Here is a 24,018-nt window from a genome sequence, read left to right as displayed (position 1 = left end):
GAAAATATGTATGCATGGTGCCCATGTTGTTTCTGTCTTGAATGACTGCCTTTAGAACAACTTTAGTATTAAAAATACGTAAGGAGTGAAATGTAAGATCTGAGGAAATGTTGCCCATTTTTTCAGGGCCAGGAAAATCCTGACAGCACTCCAGGAAGAAATCACTTGCCAAAACATCAGCTTGAACAAGTGGTTCCATCCAGCTCAATTGTAACGCCACATAATTTATGCTGGAGTGGCTTTTGGAACGACAGAGAATGGCATGTGCCCATATTGGGGAGCATAAGATTGGAAATGTTGTTGTTACCCTCATCTTCACTTCAAAGACTATTGCTTCAGACATTGGAAGCAATCAGGTAAGAATCAATCAATATAATGACACTGTTATTTAGAAAAGAATACTGGAAATTTAAAGAAAACACTATCCTTTTCTCTCATTTTCCTCCAATATCCATATTCCTCATTCTTAAATGGAGGACTATTTATTTGTTGATACTCATTCATCAAACATTGGATTGAAACATCTTTTATCTCTAAGATACATTTATTAAGCACCTATCATTCATGAGCTAGTGTGGTATAAGAAAAAGTCTAGCCTTGAAGCCATGGAGCCTGGGATTCAAGTTGCATTTCTATACATGTTGTCAAATCCTTTAACCTTTCAATGTTCTGGGTCACTCTTTAAAATTTTATTTTAATTAATTAATCTGCTTTTTACATTGAAATTCTCAGGAATATCCCACCCGTTCCCACCTCTTCACATTAGAGAAGGTATCATTTGACAAAAAGATTTATGTATATATAAAACTGTCTCTTGCTCCTTTCCATTTATCAGTTCTTTCTCTGGAGGTGGACATGTGCAAGTCGTTCTTCAAACAATATTTCTAATGCTGTCTGTATATTATGTTTTCTTGGTTCTGATCATTTCACTTCACATAATTTCTTGTAGGTCTTTCCATTATTTTTTTTAATTAACGTTTGCAATTTCTTATAGTGCAGTAGTCTTTCATCATAATCATATACCACAACTTATTTAACCATTCCCCAATTGATGGGCATTCTCTCAATTTCTAGTTCTTTGCTACCCACAAAGCAAGCTGCTATAAATATTTTAGAACAACATATAGGTTCTTTTCCTTTTTTTCTGATCACCTTAGGAAATAAATGTAATAGTAGGATAGCTGGGTCAAAAGGTATACACAGGTTTATGTCTTTGAGCATAATTCCAAATTGCTCTCCAGAATGGTTGGATCTATTTATAGTTTCACCAAGACCGCAAATTTAGGAGAAGGTTTCAGTAGAGGTAGTTCCTGCACACCAAGGTTTTCTCTACTAGAGAAATTGGAGGTTTAGTCCAGTCCTGTCCAAAAAGTATAATATTGGGCATTGGGGACAAAGCAAATATGGAAGAAAAATTTGGTGTTGGAGAACCTCCCTTTGAATCTGAGTTATTATTCTTTCTATCTTCTATTCTTTCTATCTATTCTTCTATCTATCTTTCTATCAGTGTTTTATTAGGCTTTAGATTTAGATCCTTTGGGACTTAAATTGTGTTACTTATAATGTGGAGATGAAATTTGTGTATGCCTTACAGGTAGGTAGCGCTTTTGAGGAAAGTTCTGGCCTATTATTATTCTGTGAACTAAAGGAGCTTACAAAAGGAAGGAAATAAGCATTTATTAAGTGGCTACTATGTGCTGGGCACTGTGCTTTACAAATTTATTTTATTTGATCCTCACAACAATGCCCCATTTCATAGTCAAGGAAACTGAGGCAGACAGAAGTTAAGTGACTTGCTCAAAGTCATAGATTGTAAATAGTAAGACTGGATTTGAGCAACATTTTTAGTTGGAAAAACAAGTTTTTAAAAATTTGCCTTATATCCTTTTGCTTTTACACTAGTCATTTCCTAATTTGCCTTCCCTCCCATTAAGTCCCCTCTAGTGACTTAGAAAAGGTGATTAAACAAATATCAAACAACTCAGCAATCATCTCATGAACCCTTGATATATTCAATAGTCTCCTCAGAGAGAAGGGTATTTCATCATCTTCTTCAGGACAAAAGAAGTCATTGAAATTCATAGAATTCATTGACACTTTTCATTTGCCTACTATAGTTGTGTATAGTTGTATATATTTTCCTCTGTGTTCTATTTACTTCACTTTGTATCGGTTCATATATGTCTTTCTATGTTTCTCTGAACCACTTATATTTGTTGTGGTTTTTTTTATGGTGCAAAAATGTTCTTTTGAAACTACATCACAGTTTGTTCTTCTACTTTCTAACAATAATTTATTTTCTAAAGCCTCATATATGTTTCTCTTTAAAATATCAACTTCTGTGAAGCAAAAAAGAGTGAGAACTCTATAGGATTGGAAAAGATAGCATGGGAAATATTACTTAATTGTCAATGATAGGGCAACACTAGCATGAAATGAATCATCTGAGCACTAAATAAATTGTTCTAAGTTCTCCAAGTTTGGGATACTTTAATCTCATTATGTTTTTTTCTCAGTCCTTCTAAAAATTTCATATCTGTGATAAATTTAATCACCACCTTCATCATCATAACTCACAGAAGCACCAGTTATTAATTTCAAGATCAACAGAAGACAGTTGCTGCCTTAAAGGAAAATTCTTATGAGGGCTGCAAATGTTCTAATCGGAATTACATTGTCTAGGGTTAAAGGATTCAACACTCAAGGATTCTGTCGTTTAGATCTGTGTCATAGACATGAATCTCAGAATAGCCTTAGACAAATTACTTAACACCCAGGTTTTTCCCCCAGTGCATTCTGGTCTGTAAAGTAAGGTTGATAATATCTCCCAGGCAATTTTATGTTGTCAGGCGAGGTTACTATTTACTTATATCCTTCAATGAAAGCCTTTTAGAATAAATAAACATCTATAATTATGTTAATATTACTTGAAAATGAAGCTCAGCTAGATTTTTTTTAAAGCTTTGATATGTAAAAGGAAAAGAGAAGTGAACATTACCTTAATTCTAGTTGTACAAATGTTGTCTTATTTCTTTCATTATTATCCATGAAATAGTGGAGCAAATTCTGTTCTCCCAGTTATCGATGAAAGTTATGATGGTGATTGGGTGTCCCAACTGTGAGGATATAGAATAGAGATGATAGTGCTGACAGTCCCTAAAAATCTACGTTGGATTTCCAAAGATAGCTGCCATATCAACATGCTGTGCAGATATTCTTGTAGAAGCTAGATCAGCTGTGAAAAAGGAAGTCCTTGCATTCCTTAAGAAAAAATAAAATTCACTACCTAGAAAATTTGTCAGGTGGAGCATTGATTTCACCATTCTTACTTTGAACTAAGGACTCAGCAAAACTGGCAATCAACAATTATCAGCTAATGAGTGAGATACTCAAGTGCTGTGCTTCCCAATGACAAAAACATGTATTTGGGCTGACTAGATGGAAATGTTGCTTTTAATATATCAATTCCACAGTTAACTGATATACTTTGGGTTTCACCGTGGAAAGCACTAGATGCCAGCATTTATCTTAAAAGACCTGGGAGGAGAATCCATTATAAAGGGGGCAAGAAACCATCTAGAGTTAAGTTTGGAATCTCTTTCTCCTCTCAGAAAGCCTTTTATCTCCTTTTACATCTATGTACCTTTTTTCTTCCATGCGCTGGCTGTGCTGAATGCTAATACTATAATACAGTCTACAATGTTCACTGTATTTGCTGTGGATTCCAAGTGTTTGCCATAGATGCTGAGGTCTTGAGGAAAATTTTCCTAACCAAATAGCAGAGAGTATTTTGGTAATATCTATGGGTTCTGGAAACTAATTGTTTGTAAAGAAACACTGGATTCATAATTTGATGGTCTGTAGGTTTCTCAGCTGTTTCTCTCTATGAAAAATAGGTAATGGAATATTTTGCACGTGACAAGTCCATATTTTATAGGCAGCACATCAGTGTTGTGTAAATTTTATGAACAACTTCTATTATCTTTGAAACCACAGAAGCAACAAACAGTTATAATTATAGCCTGAAGAAGCTATAGTGTTTCAAATCTGCCTACAGTAGTGGTATTACAAGGAAAATGTTCTGTGTGCCTGCAGCTCTCACTGTGCTTAGTGACATCACAATTATACTACACTTTAACTGAAACTTCTGTCCTTAAACAGAAACAGCTTGTCTAAAACCTGAGGTTGTTTTTTTCTCCTTCAAAATTCTTTTGATTTTTCCCCAAATAAAAGGGGTAGAAATGGTAAATATTGTAGCTTACTCTTTTCTTTGTTACTGTGCGGCTGCCTTTGCTGCTATTAGTAACTTATAGGTACTCTCTGGAGTTCCACATGGGGAATGAATGTACATTATTTAAAATTTCTTTATGTCCATCTGCTACTTGTCAACTCATGATCTTCTGATCCTTGAAGATTTGACAACCCTGTGATTTGCTATAATGGAATTACTGGAAAAGTTATCAACAAAGGCATTGCCACGCAAGAATGCAAAGTAAGTCCTCAGATGTTTAGAGGAAAATCAACTTCAAAAGGGAATGAGAAATCTCAAAAAAATACCTGCATCTTGCACATTTGGGCTTTGGGGTGTAGCTCTGTATGGCTTTCATTGTGACCAATGTGAGTGGGCCGATATGCCTCAGTTTAACTTAAAAAAAAAAAAAAACCAAACAACTTGTTATTATTTTTTCCTAGCTATTCATCAGTAGCTCACTTGATTTTCTCCAGGAGTGGAATGCATAGTGGATACCACAGGCTGTTCATTTAGTTGGCTTTAAAAAATACAGCTAATTTTAAAATAAGATTTATATTTTAAGTCAACACTTAAGAAAGCTTGAAGAGCCATTGTGCACCTAGCAAATTTAGTTTTGTAAAAAAGCACAATTTCAAGTGGACTATGGGCATGTGTAAAAAAAGAGGAGTATTTGAATACTTTAAGCCAGATTCTCACACATATGAACACAGACTTATCTGAACCCAGAGCTGGGGCTTCCTAGTGGAAGATGGCGCCTCATCAGGTGGCTTAGTAGATGGACAACAGGGCCTGGATTCAAGAAGACCTGAATTTAAATCCCCTCAGGTGACAACAGTTCTTGGATCCTGGATGAGTCACTTAACCTCTGTTTCAGTTTCCTCAATTGTAAAATGAGGTTAACAATAGCACTTAAACAATAGTATTTTTTTTATTTTGAGGGCAAATTGAGATGCTATTTGTAAAACACTTAGCATAGTGTCTGGGGTATAGTAGGCACTTCATAAATTCTTGTTCCCTTCCCCTTCTGCCAGTTGCCCTTGGCCTGTGCCAGTGTTTATTGCAGAGAGCAAATGAAGAAGTACAATGTAAATCCAGAGTAAATGAGGTCATTGAAGAAAATGATGATTTTCAAAAAGAATTGGTCAAGAACAAGGGATAAACATTCTTTACAAAGCATCAAGAGGTAGGGAAGGTATCCAGTTCAGCAGGTGGCCCCACCATGTGGTGAACTTGAGATAAAGTATGGACAAGGGTATGAGGAGATGGGCATTGTTGAAATGAAACATTGATGGAATCTCATATCTATTTGAGAAAAAAAAGTTTCAAAAGTAATCATGTGTAAAATTCTCCCTTATTTGCCACTGTATACTGAATGTGAGATTTAGTTAATACTTTATGTTTTCATAGATGATTATAATGAATTGAATTTTCATTCAATGATCATAATGATCATTACTGCCATAATTTTAACTGAAAGAATGAAAAATATGTTATTCACATTTATTGCAATTCATGTTTAAGGGAAGAAGATTGTTCAATTACATATAGTATCTTCTTTATGAGCATACATGTACATATGGCTAAAACCTTTCTTATTAAATATTTGATTCATTAGTTTTATATATATATATACTTTATAATATATTATCACATTCGTTAGTTATATATATATATATATATATACTTTATAATATATTATCACATTTAAATTTAAGGTCTTGTGTTTGATCACTTCTATAGGTTTTATTGGTATATATTATAAACCATAAGCCCTAAACAATAAAACTATGGCCCAATAAAAGGGTATTTTCTTTTATATTATTGGAGCAATTGTATTATACCTATGCCTTCTCACTGGATCTTTGGAAGAAAGAATGGAAGGATGCTTTACTGTTAGTCTTTAAAAAAGTAATTAAATATTTTTTTGACTCAAGAGATAGAGAAAGGGTTGCTTTTTAAAGTATTAAGACATCTAGTAAATTGGGAAAGTAAAACTAGAATTATGGGAAGAAGGGGAAAGCCTATAGGAAGGAAAGAGACACAAAATCCTCATTCTTGGAAAAAGGCATGACTAGATCTCTCTGAATCCTTCAGAATTCAGAATCGACCCATTTTCAAGCTTCAGATAACATTTTCATGAATTCTGTTTAAAATTTAAATGTTATCTACAATAGAATTTATTTTTGCTTAACCTAGAGCTGGTCATATATATAAGCTACAGGTTTAAAATATTCTTAATAGTTTTAGGATCAAGTGAAAGTCATTTTAAGAAATAGATTTAGAAGTTTGCAGCATGATTGAACTGTAAGATTTAAATGGTCTTTGAAATTTCTTTCAGCAGTAACATTTTCTTCAACATCCCATTACTTAAAGGCAGGCATAGAGAGGGGGAGGCACTTTAGAGGTAGACTGAAGTAGCTTATAGGGATTGGGTAGAGTCACTTACCAGGGTATTTGTTTTGCTGATAAAGTGGTGAACATGTGTTCTCTTATATTCCTCTGTATGGAAATGAATGATTGTGAATTTACTCTATCTTCTTTATCAAATATGAACATTAACTTTGTAATCTTAATGGGTTAGGATTTTCTATAAGAATCCAGTGTTCAAATCCTACTTGCTTTTTAGCTATACAACTATGGCAAGTCACTTAATCTTTCTGAGTTTCAGTTTCTTCATCTGTAAAATGATGTTAATATCTATTGTTTTATTAACTAACAAAGTAGTTATGAGAATTAAGTGAGTTAATACTTGTAAAATAATTCGCTAATTCAAAGGTACTATATAAATGGTAGTAGTTATGATGAATTCTCAAAGTTAATGACTGGTTGCTCTGAAATAATGCCTCAGAATTTTAGAATCTCTGATTTTACATATTTGCCTGAATTAATCTCTTTCAAATATTTGTCAGTTATTCATTCCATTATTCTAGTCTTATGTAACACATCTTGGTAAACTGACCCAGGGTACCCATCTTTATTATAGCAGAAGGATGATTTTCTAATGCGCCAGTCAAAGCTCAATGAGCATTGAGACAAACTTAATGTTTGTTAGATGTGTAAGAGAGGTGGGCCATAACTCTGCCTCAATAATTACTGAACACCTGGAAGTCCTGATTGAACGAATCAATTAGAGGTATGAACTAGGTGTGAACATGACCTAGATATCTCTATTGAATCAATCAATCAAAGGCATTAAATTAAGTTCAGGCAATGTAGTAAATCAAGTGGGAAGGATGCTTATGATCATAGATAGGATGAAATGAGATAACAGAGGAAGTGTCTTGGGACTAGCCTACGTTCATGACCAATGACTGGGTGACTCATGAGTCTACTATAAAAAAGCAAGCTAGTCCTGAATCTGGAAATTCCAAGGGTAAGCCAGGAGAAAGCATTTCCAGCCAAATTCCTGGCAGAGAATTGCTTCGGTGGGGGAGAAGCGGAGTCTGAGTCTCTTCCCAGGCCCACACTGACCACAGGAATGCCTTACAAACTTTGTAAGGTCTGAAAGATTTGTATTTCTTATCATTGTCTTAGCAGTGTCCCCAGAATGTTAGCCCCGGCAGCTGTGTCTTCAGTGTGAGCTTAGGACAAACTGGACACAATGAGGAAAGGCTCCACAAGGAAACCAATAGAAAGCTATATATCCTGTGAAGAACTTTTGAGAACATAACAAAAAATGAAATGAACTTCCAACCACCAGGAGCTGTGAGTCACCCCTTTGCTACATATGCTCTCTGAGCTTGAGCCCACTTTCCCCAGGATTTTGCATGTCTTTGTGGGAGAAAACTTTTGGGGGATGTGTGAACTCTTATTACCGTGCCATTTTGGGAAACCTATCTATCTAAAAGATAATTATTTTTTATGGTTGATTGATATCAGTTTTATTATCATGAAAAGATATCATGCTAGTGGCAGCCTTGTGAACTATAGTTCTAGGAAACCTCTTTGAATTCCTCAGGATTTATTTTCAAGAAGCGAAAGGGTATCTGTAGTAGCCACCATCTGGAAACCCAACCTATGGTAATTTGGAGTTGGAATAGTAGTCTTAGGGTACATGCTAAAAAGGAAGAGGTAATTTTTTTACATTTATTTCTTTTTATTTATTTTTTTAAACAATATTTTTATTTGGTCATTTCAAACATTATTCATTGGAGACAAAGATAATTTTCTTTTCCTCCCACCCCGCCCCCAAGCCGACGCACGATTCCACTGGGTTTCACGTGTGTTCTTGATTCGAACCCATTTCCACGTTGTTGGTATTTGCATTAGAGTGTTCATTTAGAGTCTCTCCTCATACATGTCCCCTTAACCCCTGTAGTCAAGCAGTTGCTTTTCATCGGTGTTTTTACTCCCACAGTTTGTCCTCTGCTTGTGGATAGTGTTTTTTCTCCTAGATCCCTGCAGATTGTTCAGGGACATTGTAAAGCCATTAATGGAGAAGTCTATTATGTTTGATTGTACCACAGTGCGTCAGTCTCTGTGTACAATGTTCTCCTGGTTCTGCTCCTTTTGCTTTGCATCAATTCCTGGAGGTCATTCCAGTTCCCATGGAATTCCTCCACTTTATTATTCCTTTGAGCACAATAGTATTCCATCACCAACATATACCACAATTTTCAGCCATTCTCCAATTGAAGGGCATCCCCTCATTTTCCAATTTTTGGACACCACAAAGAGTGTGGCTATGAATATTCTTGTACAAGTCTTTTTCCTTATTATCTCTTTGGGGTACAAACCCAGCAGTACTATGGCTGGATCAAAGGGCAGACAGTCTTTTATTGCCTTTTGGGTATAGTTCAGAATTGCCCTCCAGAATGGTTGGATCAATTCACAACCCCAACAGCAATGAATTAATGTCCCTACTTTGCCACATCCCCTCCAGCATTCACTACTTTCCTCTGCTGTCATGTTAGTCAATCTGCTAGGTGTGAGGTGATACCTCAGAGTTGTTTTGATTGACATCTCTCTGATTACAAGAGATTTAGAGCACTTTTTCATGTGCTTATTAATATTTTTTATTTCTTTATCTGAAAACTGCCTATTCAGGTCCCTTGCCCATTTATCAATTGGAGAATGGCTTGATTTTTTGTACAATTGATTTAGCTCTTTGTAAATTTGAATAATTAAACCTTTGTCAGAGGTTTTTATGAAGATTGTTTGCCAATTTGTTGCTACCCTTCTGATTTTAGTTATATTGGTTTTGTTTGTACAAAAGCTTTTTAATTTGATGTAGTCGAAATTATTTATTTTACATTTTGTGACTCTTTCTAAGTCTTGCTTGGTTTTAAAGTCTTTCCCTTCCCAAAGGTCTGAGATGTATACTATCCTGTGTTTGCCTGATTTACTTATAGTTTCCTTCTTTATGTTCAAGTCATTCACCCATTTTGAATTTATCTTGGTGTAGGGTGTGAGGTGTTGATCCAAACCTAATTTCTCCCACACTGCCTTCCAATTTTCCCAGCAGTTTTTATCGAATAGTAGATTTTTGTCCCAAAAGCTGGGATCTTTGGGTTTATCATATACTGTCTTGCTGAGGTCACTTGCCCCCAGTCTATTCCACTGATCCTCCTTTCTGTCTCTTAGCCAGTACCAAATTGTTTTGATGACTGCTGCTTTGTAATATAGTCTGAGATCTGGGACTGCAAGGCCCCCTTCCCTTGTATTTTTTTTTTCATGATTTCCCTGGATATCCTTGATCCTTTGTTCTTCCAAATGAACTTTGTTATGGTTTTTTTCTAAATCAGTAAAGAAATTTTTTGGAAGTTCAATGGGTATGGCACTAAATAGATGAATAAGTTTGGGTAGGATGTTCATTTTTATTATATTGGCTTATCCTACCCATGAGCAGTTAATGTTTTTCCAATTGCTCAAGTCTAGTTTTAGTTGTGTGGAGAGTGTTTTGTAGTTGTGTTCATATAGTTCCTGTGTTTGTCTCGGGAGATAGATTCCTAGGTATTTTATTTTGTCTAAGGTGATTTTGAATGGGATTTCTCTTTCTAGTTTTTGCTGCTGAGCTGTGTTGGAGATATATAGAAATGCTGATGACTTATGTGGGTTTATTTTGTATCCTGCAACTTTGCTAAAGTTGTTGATTATTTTGACTAGCTTTTTGGTTGATTCTCTAGGATTCTTTAAGTAGACCATCATGTCATCCACAAAGAGTGATAACTTGGTCTCTGGAAGAGGTAATTTTTAAAAAATCCAAGAAACAAGGATTGCCTTGCTTTATTTTTTTTATTCTAAGTTACAAGTAGAGGTAAAAGAAATTCTTATTTATATATTTTGTGAGATTGTCTCTCACCTATAACTCAGGGTCATTACTCTGTATTTGGAAATGGAGGCAAAATAGTCCTCCTCTGCCTCTTCTCCTTTCTCCAAGTCAGACTTTAGTTCCATCCAGGAAGGGAAACTGGAGGGCAGTGGCCAGAGCTCACCATTTTGTTCTCCTTAGAGAGAGATTATACAGGATTAGAATCATATCTGTCTGTTACATTAAATATTAGTAGTCTAGAGGTTGTGATTTTAAAGATTAAGCTAAACTTTTTATTCCTTTTCAATAAGGGGAAGGAAGGAACCATGCTTTATACCCAAGTAAGAAGACTGACTTCCTTCCTACCAAAATACTAGTTCCACACATAACAGGTAGTAAAGAAATTGATTTATCCAAGTAAAAGGTAAAACAAGTCAGAGAGAAGAGATATATAAAGAATACATATCAGACAATACAGAGTGAAGGAGCTCTCCCTTTGGAAAAGAGAAAACTTGGCTTAACCAAGAGAGTTTCATATTTTACATAGTAAGATATTCTCTGAAGTTTCCAGGTGAGCAATCTGGGGTCAGGGAAATGATGGACACTGCTAACTCTTCTGATGTCAATGTCTTCTTTTAGGATCTTATCTTCCCTTCAAAAACCTGAAGTGTAGTTTGGCATTGTCCATCTCTCTTGCTACTAGAAGTTAGAAGTACCCAAAGCTGCTGTAGAATCCCATGAGATTCCAGAGCTTAAAAGAGAATGAACCTCTCTCCTCTCCCATATTCTTGTCTGCTTCACACTGCCTGCCGTGGCCATTGAACTCCATCAATAAGGAGAAAGTCCCTTATCAATAGTCTTTGGGACTCAGTTTACTAATAATACTATCAAAAATTGCAAAGCACTTTTCACGCAAAAACTCCTGAAGTGGATGTTGTAAATCTAATCATTCCCATTACAGAATGGTAAAACTGGGGCTCAGGCTGAGATGACTTCCCCAAGGTCATATTGCTACCATGAATTAGACCCAGAATTTGAATCCATGTCTCCTGACTCCAAGTTTAGTCCTCTGTCTATTAAACTGTATCATGTGCCTCTCATGTTATTTGAAGATTATTTTACTATTCAAAAAAACAAAGACAACTCAATGTCCTTTCTTGTAGGTGAATCTTATAGCTCTAGGGAAAAGGATCTGATCATAATTATTGGGACTATTTTAAAGTTCTATCTCTCATTTTCCAAATTAAAACAACAACAACAACAACCAGGGAATCATCAAAGTAAACAAACATTAACCATCTGTCACTAATAACATTTTGGCAGATTTTCTTCTATACATTACATTTCTTTTACCATGTCCTTTTTTTCACATTGAAAAATGTTCTCAATAGTAGTTGTGGTCTTGGACTTTTTTTAAGAGTATTTTGTTGCCCAAAGATATATCCTTATACATATACTTGAAATATAGTAATATTCAAAATGAATCAAGCTCAAGTAATACTCAAAATGAATCAAAGGAGGATGTTTAACTAGGAAGTGAGAGGGTAGAAAGATACATTCCAGGAAGGAGAAAGATGACATGTGGGATAACTTGGAAGTAGAGCAGTAAAAGATGTGAAGGGAACAGGAAGTACCCTGTACCATAAATAAAAATATTTGTACAAAATAAATACATCATAATTTCTCAATGAATGATTTCTTATGTAGAGAAAGGGCAAAGTTGTTTTTTTTCCCTGCTAAAGCACAATCCCATATGGTCATCAAATCTAAACAGATTAGCCTTAAAAATGAGAGGGGACAAACCTATGAAACCCGTACATCTCTGATTTCCAATTCCCTCTTAGTTCTCAGTCTTGGAACAACTCCTCTTGAAATGTATTCTTTTCATAATACTCTACTGAAATGATCTCTGGAAAATGTCTAGATACATTGATGAAGATCTCTCTGACAAAATGATGGTGGTATGGGGATAACTGAATTCCTAACCTGTTTTTGTTTATTTCTTTAAAGCTTACCTTTTGAATATAAGCCAATGTTTTTCTTCTTGATTCAGTTCCCAAATGACTTCCTTTTTTCTTTGTTCTTTTATTACAGTATAAATATTTTTATATAGTATCATAAGTGGATTGTCCTATTCCTTTCCAAACCCTGCAGCATCATATCACACAATAGGCGGAGGTACTGATTATGCTTCAGATAATGTAGTTGTTAATGATCAAGTTGATGTTAAAAGCCATTACTAATCATTGACATAATTCTTAGAACATTATACTGTAGAAGTGCACCTTTTGTGTGGCAACAGAATGACAAAATTGAAATGTTAAAAGTTGAGTGTCTGAATAATAGCCTGTGAAATCATTTAGACAAGAGCATTGTTGCTGCCATTGTAAAAGGACTAGAGAGTGACAGAATGAGACAAAAACAAAACGGAGAAACACTACAATGTCTCCCCTTTTAGGTTTGAAGGGAGATGTAAGGTAAAGAGGATTCCCATTTGTCTGTTTCCTCTCTCTCTCTTCTTGGAGGGTCTTCGCCTAACAAGAGAGCACCCTCCTCTGGCAGCTTGCCAAAACACGAAAGCCCGGCTCATCTTCAGATTGGCAAGCAAGCAGCAAGCACTGTGGGAGGGGGATGGTTACAGGGCCCTGGCTGGAAAAGCTTTCCTTTACTACAATTTTGATTGAGCAGACATGAGCCTTCACCAGTTATACATGACTTCTTTCTCCGGGCTCCTGGCACAGATCTTTGAGGCCACAAGACCTCAGATGGCTGGAAAGAGCTATCACAAGGTCACTTAACAAAAGTACGGTTTGCCAGTGAATTTGTTAGCTCTCTTTGGTGCTTCAAAAAAGTCAGATTTGTTGTGTCACATTGGATTAGAGACTTAAAACTGGAAGCTGTCTTAGAGGTCATCTAGTACAACTTGCTCTTCTTACAAATGAAGACATTAAGACCAAGAGAATAACTTGCCCCAGGTCAGACAAGGAGAAAGTCAAAAAATTAGAATTCAAACCTGTCCTTGGAATCTAAATCCATTATTTTCATTGGACTCCAAGTCCAATATTCTTTCCATTTCCATTTCCAACCTCTCCTCCCCTCCAGCCAATAAAAAGGCAATTTGTTACCTAAAAAAACAAACAAACAAAAAAACTGACCATATTGGCTCTCAAAATATTTCTCTTGGGTGAGGAATATGATAGAGAGAAGGAAGAGGTTGATTGTAGGAATAGGAAGTAGTAGGGAAAAAAAGAAAGTATGCTTGCCTGGTTAGTGCACTTGAATAGGGCTCAATCTAATGGGGCCAAATCACACATTTAGTCTAGAGATGTTGAATTTGGGGAAGAGAAGATTTAGGGAAAGGACATGATAATTTTCTTTAAGTACTTGAAGGGCCATCATGTGGAAGAGAAATTAGTCTTGATTTGTTGGTCATGGAGGGCAGAACAAGCAATAATTAGGGGAAGTTATAAAAAAGCAAATGAATGTTCAACATCAGGAAAATGTTTTTAGTTATTAGAGCTATCCAGAAGTCAAATGGGATGCATCCTTTCAAGCCTTAATTCAAGTGCCACCTCATTTCAAGAGATCTCTACTGATTTACCATAGTAACTAGAAGATGGTTGTCAATATTGCCTCCATCATCATAAATTTGCTTTGTATATATCCCTTGTTTATTTATTTATGAACATGTATATCTCTGTTGCCAAATATTGTCATTCTTCCTTCACAACTTTCAAAAATATGTCCCCTTCTCTGCACTCACAAAGCCACCAATCCATTTCCTGGAATATTGCAATATCCTTCTGGCTGGCCCAATTCAAGACCCTCCTTTCTCTGATCTGTACTCAGCTTAGCTGCCAAGGTGATTTTTACTAAAGCGTAGTTCCAACCTTGTCACTTGCCTTGCTCTGTAAACTCCAGTGGGCCCCTTTTATCTCCAGGCTTGAATATCAAGTTCTCTGACATCTAAAAGTTCTGTATTACCTAAGCCCTTACTGGTTTTCTGTCCTTTTTACTCTTTAATTCTCTCCATGTCATGTACAGTCCAAGTATAAGCCTATGGATTCATAGATTTTTCCATGTAAGATACACATAGAGTACCTGCAGATGTCCAGCAACCTTATAGAGGAGATGGAGACAAAAATACTGCTGTAGTATTGATGGCTCATATTGATATATTGTTTTCCTCACAACAGGGTGAGGGATTTTTAACTTGATTTTTGAACCTAATGGGGTCCATGGATAGATTTCAAGAAGCCTGTGAACTTGGATGGGAAAAAAATTAGTCTTCACTTCACTTCACTTCACTTCACTTCACTTCACTTCACTTCACTTCACTTCACTTCACTTCACTTCACTTCACTTCACTAACTTCTAAATGAATTTGAACATTTCCTTTAGTTTTTTAAACATTATTTTGGTAGGGGATCTATAAACTTAATCAGATTGCCAAAGGGGTCCATGGCACAAATGATTAATCTAAGTGTACCATTCAAAGGAAAGAACCAGAAACGATGATGGAAATTGTTCAGAAAGGTTTAGATTTGAAGTAAGGAAAGTTTACTAAGAGGGATATACAAAGGGGAATTCGGCAGCTTCAAGAGGCAGTGGGTTCCCTTCCTAAAATGGAGGTTTTCAAGGAAGTTAACTGCTCTTCCCCTATGTTGAGGAGGAATTTTTATTTGGGTTTTGGTTGTACTGGTTGGCCCCCAGGATCTATATAAATATTATGATTATTTGAGTTAGGCCAAGTATTACTGTCATCATTTTACAGATGAGGAAATGGAGGCTCAGAGGTTAATGACTTCCCCAAGGCCACACACCTAGTCAACAAAAGAACCAAGATTCAGATTTTGCCTATTTACTTAAAGTCAGAGACTCTTTCCTCTACCTTATGCTGACTCTCATTATGTTTAGAGCATAGTCTAATTATGAATATGAGATATCAGGAGGAAGTTATCATGGCAGCACCCAGGACCACCTTGCCCTTGGGATCCTCAAAAGCAACTCCAGGTATATTTGGTACCTACTTTTAAAGACCTGATATGTTAGATGATATTTAATATATTTTAATTTTTAAATCTATTAAAATTACTTTTTAAAATATTCATTTAAAAAACTTTTGCGTTCCAAATTTTTTCTCTCCCCTGTGTCCTTTCCTAGCCAATTGATAAGGCAAGCAACATGATATCAGTTATACATGTGAAATTACACAAAATATATTTTCATATTAGTCATTTTGGAAAAGAGATAGGTAAGAAAAACAGAGAAAGTAAAAAAGTATAATTCCAGCTGCACTCAGAATACATCAGTTCTCTCTCTCGAGCTAAAAGGCATTTTTCAAATTAAATCTTTTGGAATTATCTTTGATCATTGTCTTGGTTAGAGTATCTAAGCCTTTCATAATTGATCATATTTATAATATTGCTGTACTATGTGTAAAGTTCTTCTGGTTATGTTCACTTCTCTTTATAGTACATCTATCTTGCCAGGTTTTTCTGAACCCATACCCCATTTTCTCTTCCTCATATAGCACAATAGTATTCTTCTTCAGTCAGTCCTTAATTAATGCACATTCCCTCAGTTTTTAATTCTTTGCCACCAGAAAAAGAGCTGCTAAATGTTTTTGTACAGATAGGTTCTTTTTTGAAAACCTTTTTGAGGGGGCAGCTGGGTGGCTCAGTGGACTGAGAGTCAGACCTAGAGACAGGAAGTCCTAGGTTCAAATCTGGCCTCAGATTCTTCCCAGCTGTGTGACCCTGGGCAAGTCACTTAACCCCCATTGCCTATCCCTTACCACTCTTCTGCCTTGGAGCCAATACACAGTATTGACTCCAAGACTGATGGTAAGGGTTTTTTTTTTTTTTAAGTCTTGTGGCATTGGTATTGCTCAGTCAAAAGGTATGCACAGTTTTATTGCCCTCTGTCTAGTGTTCTAAGTTGTTCTCTAGAATGGTTAGACCAGTTAACAATTTCATGAAAAGTGGATTAGTGGCCTAATTTTCCTATATCCCCTCCGTCATGTATCCTTTTCCTTTTCTGTCATGTTTGCCAATCTGATAGGTGTGAGGAGGTATCTCAGTTATTTTAATTTGCATTTATCTAATTCATTAGTGATTTTGAACATTTTTCCACGTGACTTTTGATAGCTTTGATTTCTCTTTCTGAAAACTGATTGTTCATATCTTTTGACTATTTGTCAATTTGAGAAAGGCTTTTATTTTCATAAATTTGTCTTAGTTCCCTATATATTTGAGAAATAAGGTTTTTATCAGATATACTTGCTATAAAATTTTTCCCAGTTTCTTGCCTGTCTTCTGATTTGAGCTTCATTGGTTTTGTATGTAATATATTTTATACTTTCAATCAGTTAACAAGAATTTGTTTAGTGCTTTCTATGTGTTGGGCATTATATTAAAACAAATACAAGAAGAAAGAAAGAAAGAAAAAAAAGAGAGAGAGAGAGAAGCTACTGCCCTCAAGGAGCTTAGATTTTAATGGAGGGAAGGCAACACATACAAGAAAGCTTAGAGGAGTTAAGGTTTGGGGGATGGCATGATGGAGAAGTAGAGAAAAATGCAGCCTAATAGGAAATAAAGAATTGTTGGCTTGGGCGCCCTCTTCAAATGGAGGTTCTGGGAGGTGCAATTTAATCAGAGGGAGTAATCTGAGGATAGTACTTTTGTGTGAATTCCAGGTTTGGTAGGATAGACTTAAAGGATTAAGGAGTTCTCTGGGGCTTTGCAGAATCAGGAGTGAAGCCTGGAGAGCAGTGAAACTTTAATAGGGATAGGCACTGGACTTGTGATTTCACTGGTAAAAATAACTTCCAGAAGAGGAAACTCTCTCTTCTGCTGGTTGAATGTTCTCTTCAACTCAACATTAAGAGGCAAAATGTCTAAGTTACATTTCCAGGATCATTCAGCCAATGTGTCAGAGGTAGATCATCAACCTAGGTCTTGGAATCCATTTCTCTAACCCCTACTCTCAATTTCCTTAATGATTTCTCAACCATCCTTCTACCTTTCCAGATGGCAGACTTTTTGTGTCATCCTGTGAAATTTCTATCAATGTTGTTTAATTAGTAGTAGTAGTCTCTCGGCAACCGAGGATGACTATTGTCTTTGTGTGTTTTTGTGCACAAAGACACTTGTGCATGAAGATTTAAATGGAAAAGGCAATGCACAGAGACAGTCCCACTCTCTCGGCGTTGGAAGCCTGGGTCCAGTGGCACAAAAAGTCGTTACACCTGGAGACTTCCTCAGCTGCATTGGATGGCCATGTTGTCTTTTGTGCTCCAACATGCCCTGAGCACTCCACAGTGCTTTGCCGCGTTGCCCTCTCAGCCGTTGAACCTTCTTATTGGTTTCTTCTGTCTGTTCAGCCGAAGCAGTCTTCACATGCTGGGTGAGCAAAGCCCTGGTTCACCAGGGGTCAACGTTGACCCGATGGCTACCCTCACAAGGTTTAGCCGGCCTGTCAAAACCGTTGCCCGGGGTGTGGCCGCTGCTGCATGCTAGCAGCTACTAGGAGCCACAAGTGAGAGCTGGGTGTCAGGTGAGGGTCAGAGGCTGGAGAGCTGCCCTAGGAGGGCACGACAAGCCCTCCATACCAAAGATATTACTCCTCCCTGAGCACCCCATACACCCCTGTTGTTATTTAATATTCAATAAAAGATACACACAATATTCTGTATTCCTTTGAATTACAACTCATGAACAATAAAAACAGTTCACAGTTTATATCGACAAAATGTATTATGCTCCTATTCAAAGCAATATTCTAGGTCATGGGATTGCAAGGAAATGGGAAAACAGTCCCTGACATGCTTCCAGTTCATCCCTTGCAGCCATTATTATCCATCTTAGTAAGAATAGTGGACTTGGAGTTAATACCTGAGCCCTGTTTTCGAACTTTACTAACAGTGTGACCCTAGGAAATCCTTAGCTTCTTTTAGTCTCAGTTGTCTAGTGGTATAAAGAGGATAATAGTATGTACCTCACAGGGATGTTGGGAGGATTGGATGAGATAACATATGTACAATGATTTGCAAACTTTAAAAGTGCTATATAAAATTTGTTGTTATTGTTGGTATGAGCCACCATTGTGAAAAGGGGCTCCTCTATCCCATCATCCTCCCGTATTAGCTAGTAAACAGCTGCTAAAGCAATCAAGTCAGCCTAGCTGAAGCAGCAAGACACCCTGATGGAAAGAAAGGAGGGAGGGATGTTCCAGGAAAATCAAACCACTTGACCCACCACTTCCCTTCAGGTTGTAATAAAAGAGCCCAGGTGACTGAGCCCTGGAAATAGCCATGTTTCTCAGAACATTGATCCTCCTAGAGGAGACATTTCAGTCATAATCTAAGGGAGAAGGAGCCCAAAATCTTCACTAGCTACAAATAAGCAGATATGTCCCCAAAGCCTTCATTATAGATGGAACCCCAGACCACTAGCTTTTCTTCCAGCTGCTTCTAATAGCCATCACTTAAAGAAACAACCTTTGTGAAGATTCACCCTAATAGTTGTTGGAAAATGCTATACTCTAGCTCATTCGTAGCAGTTTCAGGTACTAAGGCCTCTGAAAAGAAAGTCTTTGGCATTGTCAAAAGCTAAATTGATGTGGTCCTATTAATGGAAATCACATTAAAGGGGATGCATCAATGTCTACCCTGCCTCCTAAATCCTGAGGACCATAGAGCTTTTCTATTACCTGACAGCTAAAACCTCTTATCTATGTGGATTATCCCTATTAGAATGTAAGCTTCTTGAGGGCAGAGATTTGTTTTGCTTTTCTCCTTTTGTTCCATCATTTAACACAGTGCTTCTCTCATATAAATACATTTTATTTATTTATTTATTTATTTATTTATTAATATCCACAGATATTTTAACCCTTGTGAGTTTTGAAAAAAAAGAAACATTAATGTTATAGATTTTAATGGGATGGATTTTTAGAACTTTCTTTGTGAAAACACTATATTGTCTCAAGAATTTGGATACAGAGAAACTGAATTGCCAAAGATGTATTGAAATAAGATCCACTTATTGCTAAGGAATTAGGATGCATTAGCAAAAACTGCTTCTAGTCCTAAGAAGAATAAATTGCTTTGGTAAAAAATAATGGAGGGTGCTTAAATCTGTCTTTATTGTGGGAATATTGTTTTTCAAAGTTTGAATTTTTCAAGATTTTGTCTGTTGACATTTTGTCTCTTCTTTCATTGCTACTGTGAGCCCCTCCTTCACCTCTTCCTTATCATTTTTCTCCTTCTTATGGAATTCATTCTTTTATTAGATAATCTTTCCCCATAAGTACATATAGTTTGGTATAATTTGTAGCCTTATTGGAAAGTTTTTTTTTTCTGGTTTTTATTTTAGCTTTTATGTATAATTATATCTTCTGCATTTATTGAGCTAAACTCTTGAAACTGACACAGGAACATTCTTATCTTTAGATTGTTTCTCCCATTAAGAACTTTGCTTGGTAGCTTCCACTCTTTATTCAGGTCTTTATTTGAATGAAATCTTACATTTGGAGGGCATGGAACTTGGCACACACCTCACAACTCAAGCGTAGCAATATCACATGCATTTTTGTCTGGTAGACAAGCAATGAGTTCTGAACATTTGTGTCTGGCTGATTGTGTACGGGTACCTCACTATGTCAATGACTTTGCATGAGAACTCTCTTCACTCTCGTGCAAACTGTCACCTTTAGGTAACTATCTCAGAGATACTCAGAAAGCTTAAATGATGTTCCAGCCATAATACATCTAGTAAGTGCTAGTGGCAGAATTGTAACCCAGTTATTCCTTCCTCCACAACCAGCCTTATATCCATTCTCAAGCTTAAACAGTGGCCCGAGTTTTCAAAAAGTTCAAGTTGCTTGATTAGTAGAGTTAGGCGGAGGAACTTAGCCCAGGTCTTCCTGACTCTCAGTCCAACATGGAATCTACTTCCCCCATGCTGTGGCTATCTACTAGAGCATCTTGGTGGGAAGGGAAGCTAAGGCTCATTTGTAAGACATGCATAAGCAAAGGTAATATGAGAAGGTACTGTAGAGTTAAAAGGAGGGATTAAGGTAGGGCAAATGGAATCAATACAGGGGCCCCGAGAAGCTGAGGGGAGGAACTCCCCCTAACATTTAGACCTATCCATATAAGCTTCTGAACTTTGGCTCACCCAACACTAACTCTGATGTCTGTGGGAAATCCAGACGTGCAGTTGCTTGCTCCCAGAGAGTTACATTAGGACCTGATCCAGTCACTGCTAATGTATCAGGGGGACGGATTGGCAATAAACAGATCTATTTCTAATATAACTTGAAGGGAAAGCTTAGTGCATTAGCTTTGCCATTTGAATTTTTTGTTTGAAAAAGCACATCGATTATTTGTAGTTCAGCAACGAAACCTAAGGGTCTCTAATAAGACTATATATATTATGTGGCTCAAAGGAGTTTATTGAAATGATATCTGAATCTGCTAGCTCTAATGACATTCCATGTGGATCTATCAGTGTTTCTTGCATAGTATATAAAGAAAGGCTGAATGGGATGGAATTTTACATGTCACTCTCAGGTATGAGGGCAACATTACATGGTAGAGAAGGAAAATCATAAATTAATTATGGCTTGATGTCAGCTCTTCTCAAAACTATTAATCCCAAACCACAGATGATTGAGGTAGATATGTTTGACTGACTGTTCCTACAGAAATGGTAAGAGCAAGAGGAAGGCAAGTGACTGAAACTCTCAGATTGGGCTCAGTATAGCCTAATGGAAAGTGCAACAATATCTCTGGAGTCAGAGCACTGAGATTTATAACTCGCCTCTGCCATTTACAACCTGTGTGCTCATGGGCAAGTCACATAACCTCTTTTGGTCTGTTTCCTCATCTGTAAAATAAGAGATTGGGCTAGGTTAGAGGCATTAAACATGTAGCCCATCACTGCCTGCAGTCCATAACATTCCTGAGTATGGCTAGAACCAGACTGAAATATAATTGGGAATTATTTAACAAAATAAATAAAAATACAATAAAGCATAGATACCATATTTTTAAAACTAAGTCAATTTGTGGTCCCCAGGGAAGCTTACGTGTGGCTTAGCAGGTCCTGTTTCTCTTTGAGTTTGACACCAGTGGCCTAGATGATCTCTAAAGTTTCCTTCACTTCTAAATTTATGATCTCAATTTTGTTGCAAACAAACTTAACTTTTTATCACTTACATGTCGTCATTTGTTAGAAGTTTTATGCCCCCTTTCTTATAATTGTGTTGGCAAAGCAGATGAAGGCTTGTCTGTGTATACGTGTGTGTGTGCATGTGTGGCTTGGTTCTGGTGCTTACAATTAATAGAAATTACTTCATTACCCAAGTGATCATAACTGGAAGATTGAGCCCCTCCTGAATTATTGATTCATTTGATTCTTATAACAGCTTTCTTCGGAGAGCTGAAATTCAAATGTGTAACTTTTCTAACTGCTGATCTGGTGTTGTACTCATTCCCAACCACTTGTGGCAGTTCCCCTCCCTTGCTGACCCACCATGTAGGTGATTTGTATGCCTGTCTTTTTCAGCAATGTGATTGTCTCCCTTTTCATGATGAGAAATCACTGACCCTGTTCACCAGAGTTCAGAATTTTAAAAAACTTTCCAGAGGTTTGCCCTAGTTTCCCCTCCTTTTTTTTGGCCTGACCCAGAATTCCCCTCCACATAATCTTATCCCTGTCAGAGACCTTCTTCATTGCAGCTGTCCCTTCCATTTACACATCTCACTTGAAATTTCATTTTAAATCTCTGGTCCCTGCCTACACTTCTTACTCATTTTTCCCTCTGCTACCATTTATTTAACTTTATAGTGACATTTTTCTAACTCCATAAAGCCTTTTGAGGTAAAAGTCTCTATGAAATACACATGAGTCTGTTGTGTTATTTTTCCAAAGGAGAGCATAGCCAGAAGGAAACAATAGGGAATTTCCCCCCTCCAAAATGACAAAATAAATAGCAAAATCATAGCTAGTCGATCTAAAAAAGAACCATAAACTTTGTCCAGGTCAACATTCTCTTTTTAGACAGGTGGAAACTGAGACTCAAGGACATAAAGTGACTGGTCCAAGGTCCCACAGGTACCTAGAGTTGGAATCACCACTAGTACACTAGAGTGTGGCCAGAGGTAATAGAAATTAGCATGCGAACCCTTTACGTGCTCGTACCCTGTCTCTTAAAATTGAGTTTCACATGGAATGCATTGGGCACAAATTCTAGACTAAGTAGTTGGTGCTTTGGTAATTATTCATATCCTGAAATATCTAGTGACCAATTTTGAGAGCCTTTAAATTATGCTAGATTGGACAGATTTATAGCAGAGGAATTTTGTCTGAGTGAAACAGTTGCTCTTCTCGGCATACAGGTGCAGGAGTTGCAGGTGCAAGAAATTATCCAGTGAAGGTCCTTGGAGAACAGAGCCTTTAACATATCTCATTACCCCCCTGGAAAAATGGATCATGTCAGTTCTACTCCAGAGGAATGCCACTTAAAATGATTCCTGCAAGGGGGCAATTTTAAAGCTAAATTTTTTTAAATCTAGGTACTCTTGATAACATGGTCCATCTAAGGAAATGAATTATTTTAACTGGCCAAAGTAATGAGGAAGGTAGTTCAGCAAATTGGAAAGACTGCTAATTCCTGTAGTCAGCTGACTTGAATTCCAATCTTGCCTATTGCTTACTTGCTTATTGCCAGTCTGACCTTGTAGACACCTCCCTGGACAGTAGTTTTCTCACCTCCAAAATATGGGAATTGGACTAGATGACTGTGAGAGTTCTTTTAGCTTTATTATCTAAACACTGTTTTAAAAAAACTGAAACATGTCCATTTGACATTACAATCCCAAAAAATGTTACCTGAGAATCCTATGAAAGTAGAGCCAAGCTGTTTCTGCCTCTTATGTACTTAAAATGTTTCAAGGCCATCACACCTAGGACCTTAATGCACAGAAAGCTTGGGTATAGGTCAATAGCTCTTTACAAACCTGTGCCCTAGATTCTCAGTTCTCCTTTAGGAAGACTAACCCATTTTTTGACCTTTGCAGCCTGTTGCAAAGTCATTGCTAAAGCTATTATTTCAGTAGCTTGAGGTAGAATAATGTTCAACTCAGCTTCCTGGAGCTACATTTGAAATGCAATTAATTGACTGCTGTTAGTTGTCAATTAACATTTATTATCAATTAGTTCATCAAATTGATTAGTTGGCAGGACCTTAAAGCCTAAATGCACTCCTTTCCATTATAAATATGTCTATAAGAGTAAAAGCTACTCACTAATTGATGTCAAACTGGAATTGCTTATGTCGTCTTGAGTATTGTGCCCACTGCATTTTAAAATCTATATCAAATGAACTTAGTGGGAAAAATATATAAGGTTCACACTTTAAAAAAAAGTGTTCATTGTAAGTCCCTTTGCATCATGTTACTTTTTCTTTTTATGTATGTGTGTGGGAGTCGGGGGTAGAGGTGGGGAGA

General features: G+C 36.7%; 1 long non-coding RNA gene across 2 annotated transcripts in view; it reads left to right on the top strand.

Moving 5' to 3' along the window:
- Positions 1–24,018, top strand: part of LOC130453692 (uncharacterized) — a 142,989-nt gene that overhangs the window by 96,040 nt on the left and 22,931 nt on the right. The window contains exons 1-2 of one of the 2 annotated variants that reach the window (XR_008911185.1): positions 3,912–4,492; positions 7,787–7,957. This is a non-coding gene — a long non-coding RNA (uncharacterized LOC130453692). Of the gene's footprint in view, positions 1–126; positions 357–3,911; positions 4,493–7,786; positions 7,958–24,018 lie in introns of those variants that run through there. The other variant, XR_008911186.1, reaches the window with a different exon arrangement.

The sequence above is a fragment of the Monodelphis domestica genome, chromosome 4, assembly GCF_027887165.1.
Source record: "Monodelphis domestica isolate mMonDom1 chromosome 4, mMonDom1.pri, whole genome shotgun sequence".
Taxonomy (NCBI): domain Eukaryota; kingdom Metazoa; phylum Chordata; class Mammalia; order Didelphimorphia; family Didelphidae; genus Monodelphis; species Monodelphis domestica.
The sequence above is the reverse complement of the archived record's forward strand: the minus strand, read 5'-3'. Positions and strand labels throughout refer to the sequence as shown.